This window comes from Centruroides vittatus, unplaced genomic scaffold, assembly GCF_030686945.1.
Source record: "Centruroides vittatus isolate TY-2023 unplaced genomic scaffold, ASM3068694v2 contig_10, whole genome shotgun sequence".
Classification (NCBI taxonomy): Eukaryota; Metazoa; Arthropoda; class Arachnida; order Scorpiones; family Buthidae; genus Centruroides; species Centruroides vittatus.
The window spans coordinates 3,680,317-3,696,688 of NW_027120658.1; the positions used below are offsets into that span (position 1 = coordinate 3,680,317).

Below are 16,372 nucleotides of genomic sequence, written 5' to 3' on the forward strand. Positions count from 1 at the left end.
AGAGAGAAGCTTCTTAGAATCTTTCCTTTCCTCCCTCTTAAATTATGATTGATGCTTTCCTTTCGAAAAGTATTTTTGAATTTTATTACAAAGTTTGTTTTTAAATAAAAAATATTTAATTTGATTAGTTGCATACATTCCAAGTACTCATCTCTTCTCTTTGTAAAAGTACCTTCTTTTATGCTTAAGAATTCGACTACACTCAACAAATACAATAAGAAAGTTGTATGACGACTAATATGTATTCGAACTCGGACCCTGATTTTCGTTATTTCATTTCAATTTGTTCTTTTATCTCTTCGCTCAACGTACACTACGTTTGGGGATATCCCTAAGAGGACAACTTAACGGTCATCAATAAAGAACACCACACGAAAACTGGTCGTGGATTTGAGCCCCGATTTACTTACATGTTTGACACATCAATAGGGTAGCGTGCACATATTTCGACGACAAATTTTGCTTCATTTTTTACTCCCACCCCTTCTGTATACAATTTGTCATAACCATTGGTTTCTCCTCCCCAATTGCGCATTCATATGTACAATAAATGCCAATTAATAGCAGAATATTCCAAAATAAATGAATTATTTTGTATACACAAACACTCGATGACCTCCCCTTCCTCCGTGTTTGCATTTATCCACATCCTCCCCCTTTCTCGATGTCGTCACAATAAATGCACGCTGCCTAGGACCTACTAAAGGGTGAGGAGTCCTTTGGTAGACATTGCCTTACCCTTATACTACCATTCACTCCTCCAATCATCGCAGAATAATTATACCATTTATCCTTACATTCATTACGAAGTGACTTTACTTATTATTATGACATTCAAACAAGTACTTTATATAATTATAAAATAATAAAAATGAAAAAAAGTTGAATTTATTGAAATTTCACTTTATAATCAATTTTTCTTAATAATTTTAAGATGAGAGATAAAAGTGCAATTGGAGAAGACATTGATGATCCGATTTAATAATTTGACTTGCAATTTAAAATAAAAATTACAAAAAAAAAAGAAAAACGTCAAGACGACAGCTAAAAGTCACTTGCTGATTATCGATTTCTCGAGAAATATGTCAGGAATATTGCTTACTCGTCCCCTGTATGGGATATTGAGATTCTTCTCAGCGGGATAACAAATGCCGCTATTTTTCTTTCTATAGGGTATTGTTGCTTAGCATCTGTTGATCCCCTCAAACATTACCATAAAACACCAAACGTATACAAAAATATTATTTATTTAATTAATTACAAGAAAAATAATTAAATACTTTAATTATAAATTTTCCTGATCTAGTTTCTTCAAGTTTTCTGAATTACCTGTTTAGTATTCCAAGTGCAATGCTGTATCTCCATCCGCAACTTAATATCACTTTCAATTTTTATATTGTCGTACTGTACACAAAATACATTTTTAATTCAATTATTCAAACTACCCACTTGCTTATTAAGAATTATTCTGTTGACATATCGAGCAAACCTGTAAGATGAATATTTTACGTGCAGGTTTTCGCAAAGAACCATGCATCACGACACGGTTTTTTCATGGCTAAAATCAGGTAACCTTTGTCCTTACAGAACGTTGATGAAAGTGTTACGCAGTTGTTACGCAGGTTTTCCGTCACCCTGTGCTTTAGGGGTGAGCTAAAACCAGCGTAACAAGTTTAATCCTTTCTTACAAGTGAACGAATTGTGTTCAATATGTTTTCCTTCAACTTCAACGATCTTCGATTTGTACAAAGCGTCAAGAAAAGGAATTGATTGCCTGAATATTCTCCAGATCTGAATCTTTTTCATGGAAATGTCTACCAACCCAAACTTTGGAGGACCTCCTGTCATCTATTGGGTATTGAATTTTTCGCAATTCCGAGGGACGTTCTTCAAAGTTTGACGGGATAAGATTGAAGATCGAGATTAAATGGATCCAGATGATCCAGAGTAAGAATTAAACACGGTTAATTTACGCAGGGTGGCCAAAAAATTGGGAACCGAACCTCTGTTTAAGCGTTAAGCACGTGAATAAATCAGAGAAACCACTTGACCATCCCATTAGTCAACAAGAAACCACCCATTTGTAATGGAATCTTTTAATTTTAACAGTTATATAACCTTTATACATACATATTTAGAGGATTTATTTATATACTTTTTCTTGTTAGAAAATATAAAAATTAATTACAACTGCATTAACGAAATTAGATAATTCCTGCTTTTTTCACGAAACGAATCATTTATAATTTAACATTTACTTCCCTAACAACGCTTTTTTTAGATAAATGACTCATTCTTTAAATTACTAACATATTTTTTTCGTATTTTTTTTTAATTCGGTAGATGAGCATAACATTCTCATTAAAAATAAACTTAATTAATATTATTATTATTATAACTAAAAATTTAAAACTTAATTATTCATTGATGAAACACAATTATCTTCGACACTCTAAGCAAATTTATGATAAGGTTTTGGATAATGAACTAGAACTGCAAAATAAACTAGTGAAAAGGATATCCTTTATGTACGATTATTATTCGTATATGTGAATTATAAAAGTAAACATAAAATTAACTACATTCATAAACATCTTTCATATGTAATTTACTAATATAAAATGTAATTTTAGAAACTAAATCAAATAATAAAAACATATAAAAAGAAAGTTATTTTGTACTTTTGATTAAGTTGCGCCCACTTCTTTTATTGTGAATAACCTTCTGATTGCTTACCACTTTTCAATTTTCTTACACAATGTTCGAGTAATTCTTTATTCTAAAATTCATTTTTAGTGCAGTTCATGCATGCCTTAATCTACTGTACATATACATTTACAGGGTGAAGCGTAAGTAATACAATTTTACCTAATCTGATGTTAATTTGTGTTTAATTTGTTTTTCTTTCATGGATTGTTTACATCTCAGAGGTGTAAACAACTCCGGAAACAGAAGGTTTCACTGTCCTTTCTCCAGCTTTTTCCACATATTTGCACCCCTAAATAGGGGGTTTCGCTGTTCTTTTTTCTACTACTACTGCTACTACTACTGTTCAATCAGCTGTACTATACATCCGGTTAAAGTGCATTACTTACACCTCATCCTGTACAGTAAGTATAAAAATCTTAATAAATTGTATTATTAATTTAATATTTTTAAAACAAATTAATATAATATTTAAAATATAATTAAAGAAAGAATTAAAGACTCAAATTTAAATATAATAATAATAAAATTTTAAACTAACAAAAATAAATAAAAGAATTGGCATTCTAAAACGGAATATCAAACAATTTACTTCTAATATTTAAGCAATTAATTAATGGAAATTTATAAAATAATTAATTTGAAGACAAAAAGAAATAATTCAATTCTTATTAAGAGACGAATCAACTTGAATTCATAAACGAGATGCTATCGAGAGACTATTTACATTATTGTTGTTTTATTTCAATTTAAATTGAAAATAGGATTTTAAAAATAATTTTTAAAGATATTTTAATAAGGGTATGAATATTTAATTAGAATTAATTATTCTTTAATTATGATTTCGAATTAATTTAAACATTTGTAGATTAATAAAAACATATGATTACGAAGAATGAAACGAAAATGTCTTCGATTCTAATTATATGGTCGATTGTCGAAATATATTTATTTTTTAAATTAGAATTTATTTTGTGTGATGTATTTGATTATAATTAATTTCATCCGTTTAAAGTTAATGTTTAAATTGTTTTTTTCTATATCAAAACGTCGAGAGTTTTGAGAGAGAAACTCGTGAAAGATGTGAAATTATTCATTTAAAATTATAGCAAAGGTATTTTAAAATGATAAATCCTTATATCATTTTATATGAGCCCACCAGTGATCGAATGGATAGAATCATTAAATACTGGGAAGTTGGACGCGGGTTCGCACCTCACTAACGAGCTGGTACGTGCATTTCTCCGGGTTTTCGTCACGTGTCTAACTCTTGAGTAGAGAGTCAGTTTCCTATATTTTCTTACAGAATGTCTTTCCATGAGACACTCCCTATATTTTTCTATATAAAATCCTTCCATGAGACACCCTCTGTGTTTTCCTATAGAAAGTTCTTCCATGAGACATCCCCAGTGTTTTTTTACAGAAAACCCTTTATAAGGCACTAGAAAACCCTTTATGAGGCACTGCCTCTATATTTTCTTGTAGAAAATCCTTCCACGAGACGCCCTTTTTTGCCATATTGCCCAATTCTTTAGTCGCCTTATTCTATCAATCCAACCCAAACCATTTTATACGGGATTTCTATACGAGAAATTGGAATTATTATATTTTCTATTTTATGAAGCCAAAAAAATCACGAGGAAACAAATCATATTCCGCACCATACACAATAATTGCTTGCAAATCTATATTACAGATTAAATAAAACACTAAACGTAATTACTGTTACATTATTTAATAAACGGTAAATATTATTATTATTATTTTATTTATTTATTTAGTTTCTCCCAGAAAAGATAAAGTTTTCTGTCGTATATTTCGAAAGGCCAGTAGAGAAATTTATAAATTTCTTGACTTTCTCCTAAAATTTTCTATATTTTAATGGGAAAAAATCACTTTATATTAAAGAAATCGATGGGGAAAAACTTCTATTTTAAGAATTGTAATAACGAATAAAATCGTTTCGAAAATTGATAAATTTGATTCTTCTCTTAGACAATTTTCCAAAAATTTGATGGTGATGACCGAGTCAACTTATAGAGAATAAGTGAAAGGATAATAGTATCCAATTTATCTGAAGCCATTAGTTATAAATAACTGAATAGGATGATCTCTCTCGGATGATTTTCTAACTCTCATCATAAACTTGCCTATTGTAAATTAGATACAGTATACACCAACGTATACTGTACTTCATTTAACTCTTTCACCTCTACTAATTTATTTGTTTATATCTATATTATAAGTCAATAATTGATTTATTTGTGCTTGTAGCTTAACTAAATCCGATATTAGGGGAACCTACTTATAATGCGCACCCCTGTACCAGTCTGTTACATCCACAACAGAGTGGACGAAGAGAACTCTTTGATATTGTATATACGTGTGTAAACTGTGCTTCAAATCCTGTACTTATTTGATTTTTTATAATTAAAATGGCCGCCTTCTAGAGGTGACCTCTAACAACGGCCTTCTTTATAAGGTGGCCAATTTTTCAGGAACGTTTCTTGCTGTGAATACAAAATAACTTCCGAACGGCGGACATTTTTTATGTTTCCGTCACCGGCCGTTTTTAAGAGGATTTGACTGTATTTTTCAATACTGTAACTTGTTTTTATTGTTAATAAAAGCTTTTTCTTCTTTAATTTCTTTAATATTACATGATTAAAAAATATTATAAATAAAATAGGTAAAGTTTAGAAATTAGGACAAAGTTTTAACAATTATCCCGTTATATAATGCTATTAATTACAGTGTATATATGAGTACCGCGTACTAGAATTACAGTTTAATAATATAATATCAGGAAAACCTTTTGCTGAAATGTAATACTGAACTAAATTACATACAATAGAATTTAATATTATCTTAATGATACATAGTTTCTACTGATGAAATACTATTCTCTTGTTATTCTCTTATTAAAAATTACACGAGTAATAAGTATTTATGCCCTATTTCTGTCGAAAATACAGAAAAAGTCTTCATTTTTAGTACAAAAATGGAGCCAATTTAATGAAATTAATATACAGGGTGACCATAATTAAAAATTAGGTGTCTAGAGCTCTCTGTAAACAGATATAGTGGGCAAATCTCAATCAAACTCGGTCCTGAATATGCTGTTCCGATTTCCGGAAAAAATTCGATCGCTAGGGTAAAATTTGGCGCTCATTTCCGTTTAAGGCGGGTATTGCGTACGATTGTTGACAAATTTCTGGTGTAATAGGATTGCTAAACGTTCGAAATTTAGGTGCCGAGATGCTATTGTTGTTCCGTTGATAGAGAAATTTAACAAGTAAAGATGCATCCAGAGGGTTTACGTAACGTGACGTAAATGGAACCTGTCTAAACGGCAAAGAATTGTGAACAATGTTTTCATACCTCTTTCTATATCCGAAATACTTTATAAAGCTTATGTAATACACATATCAAAGAGACAGCAGCGCCAAATTTCTCCCTAGCGGATTAATTTTGAAGTATAATTTTTTCCCGAAAATCGAAACCGCACACTCACAGCATCGTGTGTACACAATTTGGTTGAGATTTGCCCAATAGTTCTTTCTACAGAGAGCTCTGAACAACCTAATCTTTAAATATGAACACCCTGTATTAACTATCCAAGAATATCCATTAAAATCGTTAGATTAATATATATATATTTTTTTTCACGTGTTTTTAATTGAAATAGTGTTTTTGTGTAAATATTTACCCTTAAAGTGACGCATTAGCACTTTCATTAATTGCTATTCTATGATCGTTCCATTTATTTTATAGTTTACAATACCGCCTCAATGGTATATTAATAGATCTTTGTATTGTTACAAACGGTGATATCTTTCGAAAAATCAATAACACGGTCGTGATTTCGATTACGTTAAAACGGGGGAACATGTAGCCTTAAATACAGGGATGTTAATAGGGCCGTTTGGTGCATGCTTCGAACGTAAAATACTATTCTTTTGGGCGCTTGTGTGTAAAAAACACTACACAAATGGAAGTTCTTTTCATAAACAGTGAAAAAAATCTATAATTTGATTTGTTTTATTCACGTGTTATACGGCTTTTAAAGAGAATTGAGTCTCCATTTTTGACTGTCTTCTTCACACATTCTATGTAACTATTATAAATTAAATACGGTAAGTTGTAATTATATAAACGTAAGTTAAAATTTTTCTATCAGTTAACTGGGATAAGAACACGGTTGCATGTTGCTTTATAATGATAAAGATAATACATCCTGGTAACTGAGGCCACTCTGCAAATATTCAAACGTTTATATATAATTTTTAGGATTTGATTTAATTTAATTATAATATATATATTACAATTATAATTTGTTTTAATTATAATTAACAATAACGATTGTTTAATTGTTAACTTTTATAATGGATTCGATTCTTTTTGCAAAACATTGTTGGAAGGTCTGAATAATAAATTAAATTTTTATAATTTTAAATTGATTTATTTATTAATTTTATACTAAAAAAGTATTAAAAAATTAATAATTATTCTAAATTATATTCTGCTGCTAATAATTCTTCCAAATTACATTTTAAAAGAAACTTAATTATATAAAATTAAATCTTTCTGCTTAAATGGTTTATCGGATTAATTCTAAATTAATAAACCAATTTCTTCTATCCTTAGACATTTTTAATTATATACATTTACAGAATTAAAGTTTTTATTTATACAATAAATCAAATTATTGTTAAATAGTCCGTAAAGCTATCAGATAATCATCTAAATGAAGTTATTATACCTTTTTTTATTTAAAAATTCTCATTAAAAATGAAAGGGAAATTAATATAATTTAAAGTACATAAAGTTATTTTTAAATCTAATACATATATTATTTTTTATGTACATTAATTTCCAGATTAAGAATAGAGCCGATGTACTGGATCTTGAATGTGTATCGCTCCGCGCCGTAGCTAGGCAACGAACATTCTTCGAAACGTCACGTTGATATGACGATTATTACGTCATACGACGTCTGTGACGTTGTTTCTTTTCTAAATTCTCAGATTTCTTGCAAAAATGGCGAAAATTTCGAATATCTTACAATAGTTTACACACACACCTCATTATCTTTTAATAGTCTGTTCTATGTATATAGTATTCTACTTCTTAATGAACATTGAACTAGTTTCTTTATTGTTTAGAATGTAGTTCAGTGTACATCGGCTCCGTATTTATACACGAACAGGCAGACTACATAATAGTAATATGTAGAACTTTAGAAATAATAGTATTATTCGTTTGCTTGGCACTAAATTGAGTAGGGCGACTATAAACAATAAGAATTATACACGTAGTAACGAGGTCTACACACAAGGTGTTTGAAAGACACGTGTGTTGGTGCTAACAATACCATTTTCAACACAAAATTCATATCTACAAGAGGATTTTCATAAGTATTGTTTACTGGCGTTTTACGAGGGTAGTGCTATTTAGGAGGGCGTTACATTGAGGTTCTCAGTGGTAATTAGTATATGGATATAGCGCTTTATATATAATAAGTTATAATAACTTTCTTCTGAAAATATGAATTTCAAGTTATTAATTTATGAAGTAAATGTAATATTTAATTTCAGAATGATTGATTAATTAGCTAAAAATTAATAATAAATAATCCGAATAATTAATTATGTAATTAATTATTATATGAAAATTAATAATTAATAATTTACTTCTGCTTTCTTAAGTTATTATCAATTATTAAAGTTTCTAAATATTTTTCTACCCCTTTATTATTAATTTCTTCTTATGGTTAATTATATTTAAGTTTGTAGTAAATCCTTTTGCTATGATTATTATTATCATTTTATAAAAATAATTTTAAAATAAATTTTATTTAAAAATATAAAAATATTTTTAAAATAAGAAGCCAAATAACTCTCTCAACCGGTCATTATATTTATACTTTTATCAACTCGAAAAATACGTAAAAAGCAGAGGGCGCTAGTAGACTCTGTCACTCGAGGCAAACTAAGATCGTAGCGCCCCCTCTCTTGTTCCAGAAGTTTGTGACGTTGACACGTAATGAGTCAGTCCACCCCCTTACAAACTCTTTCTTCTCGACCCCCCTCACCTCGCGCCTATAAATTATCCCTTCTAATTACACCTCTTGGATGCCCCACACCTGTTCAGCCCCCTGACCTTTAACCTTTTTAATTATAATAAAATTTCTGTTTATTTTTTCCAGAAAAAACTATTTTTATTTACAAAAAACTAAAAATTACATAAATAAATCTACTTAAAAATTTATAATCGAGTGCATAAAATGTCAAACTTGGCTTGTATAACACCTAAGTAAACATCACTAAATCATTAAAAATTAAAGAAAAAATCAATAAAAATATTGATTTTATTTAATATATTTTTGAATATTTAATTTTTATTTTCCATTTATGTAAATAAGAATATTATTTATTTTAAAATATAAAAAAAAAATACGCGTAAAAGTAGTACATAAAACATATCAAAGTATACAACATTATGAAATATAATTTACATGATACTACAGATTTTGACAGAAGTGACAGTAAGTATATTATCTGAGAAGATAAACAACTAGAATACAAAAAGTGAAAGCTGCAACCACGAATTTTCACATTTACTTTTTTTTCTTCTTTTCTTCCTTTTTAAGGATTAATATTTAAATAAATATATAATAAAATTTATATATAAAATTATGATTTTTTAGGAAATAAATTCATCTTTAATGAGAGATATTTTTAAATAGCCTATATATGCATCAAATATATTATTGGGCTGCAATTTCCAGATTGCACACTCATACATTTCCACACCTATACATTTTTCCACTTTCGTCTGTTCGTTTGTCTGTCCTTCGTTAATCTCGAGAACACAGTGAGATATATTTTCCTCTATTTTGATATATATATCAATACTTCTAGCGTAAAACAGATGGCAATATATTGCCATCTGTTTTACGCTAGAAGTATTGATATATATATCAAAATAGAGGAAAATATATCTCACTGTGTTCATCGAGATTAATCTGTAAGGACAGATACAATAAAGTGGGCGATAAGAATGTTTCTATGGCAATTCATTAAAAACCTGAGTACTGTAATAAGTACTATAAAGCTATGAGTATTATCAGTACTAAAACCCAAAATAATATAAAATAGTAATTAATATCCTAACAGAGTGTATTATAAATTAAAGTAATTTAAATAGAAAATTGAAAGTTTCTCTAAATTTTAATAAAATAAAAGTAAAGATGTCTCCTCCATCATCTCCATTATCATCATCGTGTATTTGTCTATGCAGTAGGTTTTCCTCATTTTTGGAAGATTTAAGGATATGTAATAAAATAATATATAAATGTTTATTATTATTTTATATTTTCTTTTATTACAATGTCCTGACGAGCGGTCGGATTGCAATTTTTAATCATGTTTTTAATTTATTTAAAATATATGCCCTCCACTTCAAATTATAGTGTCTTTCCCCTGTACATCATACTTTTTCTGCTAGCAATAGAGTCGTGCCGATCATCTATCTAACTCCGTTCTTGAGATTAAGGAAAGACAGTTAGACGGAGGACAGTGGGAATTTGTAAATCTACAATTTTTCAAATTGAAAAAAGTGAATAAATTTATAAATTGAATGAAATTGAATAAATTTATAATATCTTAAATAGAAAATTAAATTTTTAAAATTTTAATAAAAGTAAAATAAAGATGATGTTTCTACTTCTTTCATCGTCGTCATCGTGAATTCAACTATGCAGTGGATTTGTCTCATTTCTTTGGAAGTTAATAAGACTTATTTACTTTGTTTATTTTCTAAAAATAATGACAATAAAGGTAAACATAATTTATTAATTTAAAAAAATCATACTTCTATTGTACGCAATTTTTTATAAAATATATTTTATAAAAATGTCATGAATTCTTCAACAAAAATCGATATGTGAAACATCTTCCTTCAACAGATTCTATATTACTTTCTTCTATTCATAACTTTGTACTTTTATTATTATATTTTTTTACACGTAATTTATCAAATTAGTTCTGTTTAATAACTAATTTAAATAAATGATTGTTATTTATTATAAGGGAAAATTAATTTCAGTTATGAAATATGGCTTTTTAAATATCATTAATCAAATTATTAGAATCCATTTTCCTTAATTTATAATGGATAAAGGTAAAACGTTAATGGGTCTAGTAATGAAGGCTTTTACCATATAAATCATGTGTAAGTTCGAAGGTAATAGCAGGAAAATGTCTATTCTAAACAGAATAGCAATATGCATATTGATGTCAATCGTGTCTGTCATGGTGAACAGTACATGTGATTTCTGGCTGTCACTTGCTATGTGATTTTTTGCACGCCTTCCAAAATTCTGTTAAACTTGGAAGGAATGGAAAGAATGTATAAGAGCTTTAAGATGATAGAAATATTCTATATTTAATGTAATTAAAATGCATAATAAAATGCATTATTATAGTTAAGAATTATTAATAAAAAGAATTATTATCGTTTATGTATCTATGAATATAGAAAGATGCTTCGTATTTATAGGATCAGGATATTTCGGGCCCTATCTTTTACCATAAGGGTCACATCTGTTGTGAGCCTGGAATAGTGATGAGGAATCATACCAGGTTCACATGGTCTGACTCCATTGTATCTCGCATGATTCCTCAATACATGATATGATTCCATTGTGCTAGCATTATTCCTTGCCAAATGACTTGGCCCATTGCGCTTAGCATTATTCTCTGCCATAATGATCTGTCCCAGTGCGGCTAACATAATTCTTCACTGCAATGACCTGGCCCCACAAAAAAGCCCATTTAGTACCCTAAAAGCAGAAAAAATCGAATTACAGCCCAGAATAACGTTAATACACGCGAAATCTTTAACTACCCAATTACTAGAAATCTATATTTAACGAATAATTATTTTCACAAATCATATAAATAATAAATTTTTATATTTATCATTTAAAATATTGATCAAATTCCTCCGTTATGAAATACTTTAAAATAGAGAAATATAAAATAAAAATAAATGCAATTTTTATGCCCATGATGATGATGACGAAAAATTATATATCTATGATACAGATTTATTAATACAGTTTACATATGAATATTTGAAAATGATAAATCAATAAGTCAAGCATTATTATTAAATTAACTTGCTAAATTAGATTTGTTATATATTAATTAATTTATATAAATGTCCCATTTGATTTGATACACGTTGATAATATTTATGCATTTTATTCAAAATTTGGCACATTAATTTACTAATTTTATCAGAATAATCTTCATATATATATGTGAATAATACATACAAACATACTATTAAATTCTGTTATTCAAGATGAAAAAAGTATAAAAAATTTTGACATTTTAAATAATAATTTAATTAAATTTTTCTGACTTATAATTATAAAAATATATTTTAAATATAATATAAAAATTTAATTGAATTATATAATATAATTACCATACTGAGATCTCTCCTACTTCATCCTCATCCTCTTTAGCTTACACTCTTCAATAGGCTCTATCTCCTTAATAATAATAGGATTGTTTTTATTTATAATCATATTTAATTTCAAGTTAAATATTACAATTTAGATCTTGTATCTTAGAAGTCTAAAATTCTTCAAAAATCTATTGTCATTAATAATATAGAACTCATTTTGACTCCATTGAAACCTTATAGAACCGGGGTGAACCTATGGCACGCGTTCCCAAAATGACACTAACGTATCATACGACTTCGGTTTATCATCTGATCATCCTTTTTTCAATCAGCTTCTTTACATTTATTCAAATTAAAGCATTTTTATTTCATTTTATTAAATATTATTATTCGAAGTCTTAAACTTCGGCACGCGTAAATATTTTTAAATATTAGTGAGGTTGACGCTGAAGTTTTAAACGCGAAAACGTGTACGTCGGACGTTCACGCCGCTTTCCTGTAAGCCTAGAAGTTTGACAATAGCGTTTGGAATGTCGAGCATGATTCTACTGACTATCCAAACATCATTGTCAAACTTCTAGGCTTACAGGAAAGCTGCGCTGAACGTCCGACGTACACGTTTTCGCGTTTAAAACTTTGGCCTCAACCTCGCTATTATTGTGTTCACTATATGGCACGCTGACACAAAAAGGTTCGCCATTCCTGTTATCTCATTTGACGCCAAGATTTGACCATAGAGAACACATTGAGATCCCACAAAGTCAATTGAATCTGAGATTTGACCGTAGAAACAGACTTGAGATCTTACTGACTTGACGATTGTTGATCGAATAAGTCTGAGGTCTCAATAGGGCACAGTCTACGAACTTAGACATATTTTGTCTCTGAGTCTACGTAAATGGCTTCTCATAGATTGATTTAAATGATTTTTGACAAACGATTGTCACGTAAATCCTTTGAATAGTCCAGAAACAAAATAATAAATAACAAAATAAAGTAAAACATAAATAATTCAATTACCATGTTTTTTTTATTCCTCCCAAAAATCCAATTTACTTTATAACTAATTACACTTAAACGTTCTAAAATAAGAAATTTTATATTTATTCATTTAAAAAAGTTAACTTTATTACAATTTATTGTTCGAGAGTCGTAAAAATTGTTCTACATAAAATAATATAAATCAAACTTCTTAAATTAATGAATTTTATTATATTTATAGCCGTAACTTAGAAGTTTTATTTGAAAATTTTCCAAGTTTTACAAGATTCAATGAACTTTGAAGTACTTTATTTTTATAAAATATAAAAATTAAAAAGTATTTTATAACTTTTATCAATTCTGAATAACAAATAATAACAACAATATATCTTTTATACATATTAAAATTTATAATGCAGTCTAAACTGTGAACAACGGCCACTGATGGGAACATTAAAACATGTCCGCTGTTTAGAGGTGGTCGTTATTGCAGGTTCGACTTATACTTCTAGAATTGTTTTCGAAATCGCTTCATTGTTCTAAAGAGAGTTTCGATTAATAAAAATTAAAAAAATACTTTATTTAAAGATTAAAATAGCTTTAAATCGAAGTTTGAATGCATCATTTGTGGCTCTAAATCGAGTGCGGATCCAAACAATAATTGCGTAATAAGGAAAGCTGCACGCGAATTTTAGTGTGAAATTGACGTGACGGTGATTTTAAAAAATGTGGTTTAACGTGTATTGACACTATACTGGGTAGCGCTATTTAGAGGGGCGTTATATCGAGATCGAAAATTTTATTAATTTTTTTAACAGTAAAGGTATTTATTTTTAAAATTAAATAAGTATAAAGTCTGTATCGTGTACATACTTTTGTCGATTTAAAACTTTAATATCTTTCTAAAGAGAAATTGATGGAGAACGTTTTTGCCAGAGGAAAAAAAAATTCCCTAAAATTAAAAACAGTTCAGCATTTTTTTAATATTTTGAAGTTTTTATATAAGAAAAAACTTTAAACAACATTCTTGAAACTTTTATTTAATAAAATCTACTCGAAATTTGAATTTAAATCAATATATTGACAGTTTCATATTGTGTATTTCGTGTAAAACGTATTTTAAAAAGTAGAATATGAGGAGTTTTTTTTTTGTTTGAAACTTCATAATTTAAAAGGAATTTTTAAATTTTTTTTAACTAAACGGACCTTTAGCAATATCGATTTTCTTTAAAATTTATCATCGAGTGGAGTTGAACAAATAAAATTCAAATAATCTTCTATTTAGCGTCAACATTCGTCCGCCTTTGAAAGTGTACGTAAGTCGAGTGTGCGCTAAACCGAAGTGTCTTAAACAGTAATAACGAAGTATAGTTATAAGTTAAGAATTTGGGTGACTTGAAAGTCACGTGATGAGGTGCCGTTTATAACGAAAAAATCGTATATTTGCGGATTCTAAATGAAATATGAATTTCTAAATAAATCGAAAGTATATGTGAAATATTTACAGGATAAGATCCACGTATTTAAATTTCGAGTGTAAAGACACTGAAACAAATCTCTTATACTCAAACCGCGATATATCGCACTTGTTATCGAGTGGATAAAACTAAGGTTAAGATTGGTAGTTAGTCGTGGGTTCGCGCTTGGCCAACGTGCTGACCAAGTGGAATTTACCGGGTTTTCTTTACCTGTGTAACACCTAAACGGGCAGTTTCCTATAAAAAGGCCACCAAGAAAACATCCTCCCTCGTACGTGTCTCGTTGCTGTATGGAAACAAAGCCAAAAATAATTCACGCTCCCTTGTAAAGAGCCCATGAATACTTGTGTAGGGATCTTTTCTATAAATCATAGAGGAACCCTTCACCGTCTGCGAATTATTACTCCCAAATTCAAACTTCTACAAACTAGTTACTATATATATAATTCAGTTTAGCACTTCATTCAATTCAGTGCAATTTGAAAGCTGAACAACGTGGCGCTAATTCGAGGTTTGACAGTAAATACATTATTCAGTTTACCATTGGCTTCGTGCTCAAGATGTAAGTCACTTAATTTAGTGCCAATTTCACAGACGAACAACGCGACGTTAAATCGAGGTTTGACCGAAAATACATTATTTGATTTACCATTGGCTTCGTGTTGCTTCGTATGACGTTGAAGAAGCCAATTTTTTTCAGTTAAAATAACATAAGTTTGAAGATTTAGACTTTGAATCTTTAGAATAAATAAATTTTAATTATTTTCCCTAAAGTAATGCCATTATAATTTAAAAAAATTCATAATAAATCAGTCTTAACTGTGTTCTATGTTGCTAATAGTTAATCTTATTGCTAGAAGCTTTAATGTTGCAGTTAGGAGCTTCTAAATGCCTCTAATTGCTTTAATCCTATCTACAATTACATTAAATACTTAAAATTCAAAAATATATTGTTGTGATCATTAAAATTCTTTAACAAAAAATAGATATTATCAAATAAAATGGCCTCTATTATTTATAATCTTCTAGTTTATGAAGATTTGTTGCTGGAAGATTGTTACTATCCATTAAGTAATTAGGTTAAAATTCAGTTAATTAATAGGAAATTCTCATTTACTATCTAAGAATTAGTTTAATTTGATATAAATATAATTTAAAATTTTATAACAGCTTTAAATAATCAACGTCATCTTTCAGAAAATCCCTTTAATTTCCCTGCTGTTACATATAACAGAGAGAAAGTATGAACCCTTTCCAAGAGTTTTACACCTTTGGACAAACTCAGGAGACCTTAAAACGTCGAGAAATGTAAAAAGTGTCGATCTTGTATGTATATGTGTGTATACGTATGGGGGGGATACGATCTTATTCACCCAATTTGAAGCTCAATAACTCCTGTGCCGTTTGTCGAAAATTTCTGAAATTTTGCAGAGAGGTTTGCGTATTAGGGGCGTTGATGCTGTTAAATTTTGATGGTTAAAGGTCGAGCAAGTGGGAAGATAGAGGGGAATCATTTATCATATCTCGAGTAGGGTCGGACTTAGTGAAGAGTTTACTCGTTATTATCATTTACATTTTTTTAAAACTCATCTCATTCCCCAAAATTAAACTTTTTGCCATTTTATAATAATTAATAATATGACATTTATTAAAACACTTTTTTATAACAGATGACGCCACACACAGTTTTTACTCTTGCCGGGAAAGTTACGCAACTCTTTGCTGAA

The 16,372-nt window shown here is 28.8% G+C and overlaps 1 protein-coding gene across 3 annotated transcripts in view; it reads left to right on the top strand.

The window, feature by feature from the left end:
• Positions 1–16,372, top strand: part of LOC136975304 (glycoprotein 3-alpha-L-fucosyltransferase A-like) — a 101,786-nt gene that overhangs the window by 11,150 nt on the left and 74,264 nt on the right. Inside the window, exon 1 of one of the 3 annotated variants that reach the window (XM_067270511.1) lies at positions 13,452–13,470. The exons of the other annotated variants lie outside the window; for them this stretch is intronic. The gene's annotated coding sequence lies outside the window, so the exon portion shown is untranslated. Of the gene's footprint in view, positions 1–13,451; positions 13,471–16,372 lie in introns of those variants that run through there. 3 annotated transcript variants of the gene reach the window in all.